We start from the raw sequence: 6,338 nt of genomic DNA, 5'->3' as shown, positions 1-6,338 counted from the left end.
CAGGTCTACAATTTTGTTTCTGGTGTCCTTTGACAGCTCTTTGGTCTTGGCCATAGTGGACTTTGGAGTGTGACTGTTTGAGGTTGTGGACAGGTGTCTTTTATACTGATAACAAGTACAAACAGTTGCCATTAATACAGGTAACGAGTGGAGGACAGAGGAGCCTCTTAAAGAAGAAGTTACAGGTCTGTGAGAGCCAGAAATCTTGCTTGTTTGTAGGTGACCAAATACTTATTTTCCACCATAATATGCAAATAAATTCATTAAAAATCCTACAATGTGATTTTCTGGATTTTTTTTTTTCTCATTTTGTCTGTCATAGTTGAAGTGTACCTACGATGAAAATTACAGGCCTCTCTCATCTTTTTAAGTGGGAGAACTTGCACAATTGGTGGCTGACTAAATACTTTTTTGCCCCACTGTAAATAGAACATATAAAAACAGAAATGGATAGCATACGATCATAGACACAATTTGGATATATAGGTCTACAAACATTTACAATGAATAGCAAAATCACAATAATCACAAAAATGGCTTCAGATCAAAGTCTAAGTTGAGACCAAAGGAAGCAAGGGTCTTTAAATGAAAGATTTCGATGTTAAGGTAGACATGTTAAAGTTTTTTAGACACATCCGTTTAATAAGGGAATACTGTAGCTCCCCAAATTGTGATATTTCAACTAAACATGTAGGCTACTCACCTGCACATACTCCAACTCCTTTTAGAAGTAAGAGTTATTTTGTACCTCCAGCCAATCACAATCAAATATTGAGACATATTGCAGACACGTTGAAAAATATGTTGGTAATCTCCTTAAGAACAAACATGAGTACATATCTTTCCATAATAACCTAAAGATGAATTACAATCCGATACGTCAGTCCGTACCCGCCCTGCTGATAATGGTGGGTTGGTATACACATGGAGGACAGTTTATGTAAATTAACGTCATAGACAACTGCTTGACACCTTTTACAAGAAACTCAGAAGTGACCCCACTTCCCAATTTCAGAACACTATCTTTACTGTCCTAGATGGGTATTTAAGTTCTGGTCAAATCACCTAAAAAAACACAAATTTTTGGCTATTCAACACCCTAAAATTGACACTTTCTATACTTTGCCGAAATTATAACAAGAATGTTACAAAACCTCCAGGGCGCCCTATTGTAGTGGGCATTGGTGCAGTAAAGGCCCCTTTATCGACTTTTGTTAACTTTTTTTATTAGACCACTCGCAGATCAGCTCCCCTCCTTTGTAAACGACACCAGCAGTATGATTTCTATTATTGAATCTGTTGATCCTCTTGATGGCGGTCACCTTGAGTCATGATAAGGCCTGCATCAAATGATTGATGTATTATAATAATTGATTATGCTTATGTTGTATTAATAGAAGGGGAAGGGCTATAAGACCCTCCCCCACTACATTTATAGGGTCCTGGACCACAGATTAGCAATATATGCATTATAAGGTTTAATACTGTTCCACGGTTATTTTCTAGTCTCTGCCTCTTATAAGAAACAGTCGGAGCAGATGTGTGAGCCATTGGTAAGTGTCCACCCCGGTTGGAGGAGATTCTACACCATGGTGCCAGAGCTCCAAATTGAACAAGCTAAGCAGACACCTTTTTAATCTAAGTCTGTAATTAATTGGCATTCACTGGTGTGGTTTCCCTCTAACAAGTAAGTGGCACCTCACTCAACCCAAATATATACATAAACTTTGAATATGACATAGTCGAATTCTAGATTGGAAATATTACATATACCTGGTTATTGGTGAAATACATGATGTGATAAATATGTATGATAAATATAAATGGAATTGAGTGATTTTTGGAGAAGTAATGCAGCGACCATGACTTAATAATAGTTTGTTTTAGGAGAGGCGATTCAGCGATAATCATCTATTTTATTTTGGGAGGTAATTCAGCAACAATTACCTGAATACTAGATGTTTTGCAGAGGTGATTCAGCGATAATCATCTATTTTATTTTGGGTAATTGAGCGACAATTACCTAAATACTAGTAATTTTGCAGAGGTAATTCTGACCTATGGGGAGATTACCTAAGGCTACCCTGACTTATGGGGAGGGTGGCCTGTTTGATTAAGAAGTTGATTTGCAGAGGTAATTCTGGGAAAATTACCTCTACCACCCTGACCTATGTGGAGGATGGTTTGTTGAATAATATTTGATGTTGGAGAGGTAATTCTGAAAACATTACCTAGCAATGAGTTGAGTTGTTTATGAATATTGTGTTGTATGTTTCATTTGTTTGTTTGTTTGTTTGTGGATTATGGCGGTATTATTGGGTAATGGTCCAATGGAATAAAAAGTTAAGAGTAGGACAGAAGTTATTTGAAGAAAAGGTTGAACATATTTGTTAGTGACACTTTCCTACCATACGGCAGTATAGGAAATGTACAACCCTTAGTAAACCAGTAAATTATTACAAGGCTTGTATTCTGTAGAAATGTGTATTTGTAAAGTTGTATTCATAGAAAATTACTTTGTGACGCTATCATCAGGGGCCCTGGTGAATATAATATTACTGTTACTCTATACCCTTAAGATATAATATTAGGAATTTAAGTCTATCATGCGGTTGTCTCTGTGAGGCCCATGTGTGAAATATATTTGAGTTTGGTAGAACCATTTACTATAGCCTGGATTAAGTGAGATTAGAATTAGGATTACAGTATCACCCACTGTTGTTTAACACACACTGAAAGGAGATAGAGAATAATTTATATAGGCATATTCATATATATTACACCCACTGTAGGATAACCCTATAGAAATTGGAAAACACATGACACGCAGACTATCTAAATAAAAAGCCAGAGCACCATGGCACAGTCAAACCAGAATGAGGAGATAGGAGCAATGAAGCCTGTCACGCCTGTTGAATATATGCAAAATAAGTTTCCCTTTGTGGAATTTACATCAACTTTTAAGAAATGGCATGTCTGGACAGAGACGGCAGGAGAAAACATATATCCACTGGATGGTTCATTCAACAAGACTAGGTTGGATTTAGTCAAGGAAATAATTCAGACAAGAAAAATTGACAAAAAGATGGGGAAGAAGAAAAGTACCCTTGTATCAGAAACTGTGATAGGAATGATGATGCTGGAAGGACATATTTTCATGAACAAGGCTACTTTTACCAAACTAAAGCTGGAGAGAACAATAGAGTACGGGAGGAAAGAAATTAGTCAGGACAGAGGCAGAACAGGAATACTCCCCACCACCCCGCCGCCGTATGAGACTCAACCCAGAGGACCCCAGAGGTGACTATACACAGATCTACCCTCTCATACCACTGACAGAAGAAAAAGGAGAAGCAACCACAATTATCCCCGAGGGGACTCTGATGAAGGAGGTGGATGACACAACAGCAGCAACAAGCTGAATGAGAACAATAGAATTGGATGAAAAAAGGAGGCACAGTTCCTGGTGGGAGTTTCCCTTGCCACCCCAACTCACTCCACAAAAAAGGAACAGGAACAAGAAAGACTTGTTTGATGAACCTCTACTTGCATCTCCTAGACACAGGAGAAGAGAAAAAAAGAAAAAAATACTAACACCCAAAGAAGCAAAAAAAAGTACAATGTGCCACCATCCATGGTTGACCTATTCAGAGAGCAGGAAGGAAGGAAAGTCAGAAAGAGAGAAGAAGAAAGACTGGGGGAGAGAAAGAAGAGTATCTCAGACACTGGTTCAGAAACTGGAAGAAACTAAAGACTGATAAGAACTCAAGAAAAGGATGACTAGTCACTGCACTGAAGAAGGCCCAGCTTGCAAAGATTGAGAAAGGAAGTGCTGGTTTTACTCACAATATGATGGCTGCTCAAGTTGTTTCTACAGGCTCACCACAACCACAGCCTGCAGCTCCCCCACAGTCACATCCGGCACCCGTGAACCTGGTGCCTAGGGGGTATGTGCCTTTCCCTATTCAGCCTTATGGTGACCTACAAACATGGACTGGAAGAGGTGGGCCCACCAGAGCCCCTCGTGACTGAAACAACATTCAATGCTGGACCTGTGGGAAGTTGGAGCATGTGAGTTTGCAGTGTGGGGGAAATGGGAGAGGTTACAACAGGTGCAGAAGAAACTTTGGGCCTGGCAGAGGAAGAGGAAACTTTGCTAAGGCACATCATGGAGTGTACTACCCACCACGGCAATAGTATGCTCCTCAACCACAACACCACTCGCTCCGGAGCTGGAAATGCTCCCCCGGGGCAACGTATGCCCTATGGACAATGAGGACAAGTTAATGACAGAGGACAGCCATGGCCAATGGGAAATCAGAACATCAACAGTTCTTATTTCCCTCAGAATCAACAATGAAGGCGCCCGACTCCCCTGCTCCATTGTCCCCAGTACGAATTGAATGATGGAAGAGAAGAGCCAATGGTCACTCTTAATGTTAATGGACATGACCTACCATTTCTAATAGACACTGGCGCCCACTGTTCCTGTTTAGGCAAACCTGGACAAGCTCAGGTTTCCCTGAGCAATTTTTTAATTTTTTTATTTAACCTTTATTTAACCAGGTAGGCTAGTTGAAAACAAGTTCTCATTTGCAACTGCGGCCTGGCCAAGATAAAGCAAAGCAGTGTGACACAGACAACAACACAGAGTTACAGATGGAGTAAACAATAAACAAGCCAATAACACAATAAACAAATCAATGACACAGTAGAAAAAAGAAAGTCTATATACAGTGTGTGCAAAAGGCATGAGGAGGTCGGCAATAAATAGGCCATAGGTGTGAATAGTTACAATTTAGCAGATTAACACTGGAGTGATAAATGAGGAGATGATGATGGCATGAGGAGGTCGGTTCCTGCAAGTAGAGATACTGGTGTGCAAAAGAGCAGAAAAGTAAATAAAATAAAAACAGTATGGGGATGAGGTAGATAGATTGGGTGGGCTATTTACAGATGGACTATGTACAGCTGCAGCGATCGGTTAGCTGCTCAGACAGTTGATGTTTAAAGTTGGTGAGGGAAATAAAAGTCTCCAACTTCAGCGATTTTTGCAATTCGTTCCAGTCACTGGCAGCAAAGAACTGGAAGGAAAGGCGGCCAAATGAGGTGTTGGCTTTGGGGATGATCAGTGAGATATACCTGCTACGGGTGGGTGTTGTTATCGTGACCAGTGAACTGAGATAAGGCGGAGCTTTACCTAGCATAGACTTTATAGATGACCTGGAGCCAGTGGGTCTGGCGACGAATATGTAGCGAGGGCCAGCCGACTAGAGCAGACAGGTTGCAGTGGTGGGTGGTATAAGGTAATTTGGTAACAAAACGGATGGCACTGTGATGGACTGCATCCAGTTTGCTGAGTAGTGTTGGAAGCTATTTTGTAGATGAAATCGCCTAAGTCGAGGATAGGGTGATAAGTAACAGTAACAGGGGCAGTAACATTCAGCCCAGGAATGTGTACTAAAGAAAGACTTGTTTGATGAACCTCTGCTTGACTCTGACATGGTGCTGTTCGTTGATAGTTCTGCTTATATAGATCAAAGCACAGGGAAGAAACATGTTGCTTTTTCTGTGGTAGATATTGCAGGAGAAATAAAAATTGTACAGCCCTTACCAGAATATTTATCAGCGCAACAGGCAGAATTGTTATCTCTTGTGAATTAGGGGCATGAAAGGCACTTACTGTTTATTAAGACTCAGCATGTGCTATTGGGGATGGTTTGTCATGGTGTGGGGTTTGGAGAGCAAGAGGGTTTACTAATACCACAGACACACCTATTAAAAACAGACCTTATGTTGATTGAAACTATCCGAAAACCTAACAATTTGGCTATTGTTAAGGTTGAGGAACACACGGGTTGGAGTGATTATGCTGGTATTGGTAACAGCATAGCTGATGAGGAGGTCAAATTGGCTGCTTCCCGTTGTAACACACATGCATTCTATTTTTAGTTGTTTGTGTCATCTGAAACTACTGATCTTGAGAAACAGCAGCAGGCCGATATTTTGTCTGCATGCCCTGTTTTACCATCAACCATGATCTCTACTATTTGCCGATTGGCTCATGGTGTGAGCCATTCGCCAAAGGGGGATATGGTGGAGAAAATTTCGGCCCAATGGTTTTGCCCAAATTTGAATCAGCATAAAGAACAGTTCATTTACCATTGTGCGACATGTTTGTTATATAACATAGACAAGGGAACTCCACTGCAACCAGGGAAGTTCCCAACTCCAAAAGGATATTTTTGTCCACCTTGCTATGGATTTCATAGACATGGTAGATTGAAAAGAAAGAAAGAGATGCAGCCTGGTGATAATTGACAGGTTCACCAGGTGGG

Source organism: Oncorhynchus kisutch, linkage group LG18, assembly GCF_002021735.2.
Source record: "Oncorhynchus kisutch isolate 150728-3 linkage group LG18, Okis_V2, whole genome shotgun sequence".
NCBI lineage: Eukaryota > Metazoa > Chordata > Actinopteri > Salmoniformes > Salmonidae > Oncorhynchus > Oncorhynchus kisutch.
This window is presented reverse-complemented; position numbering follows the sequence as displayed.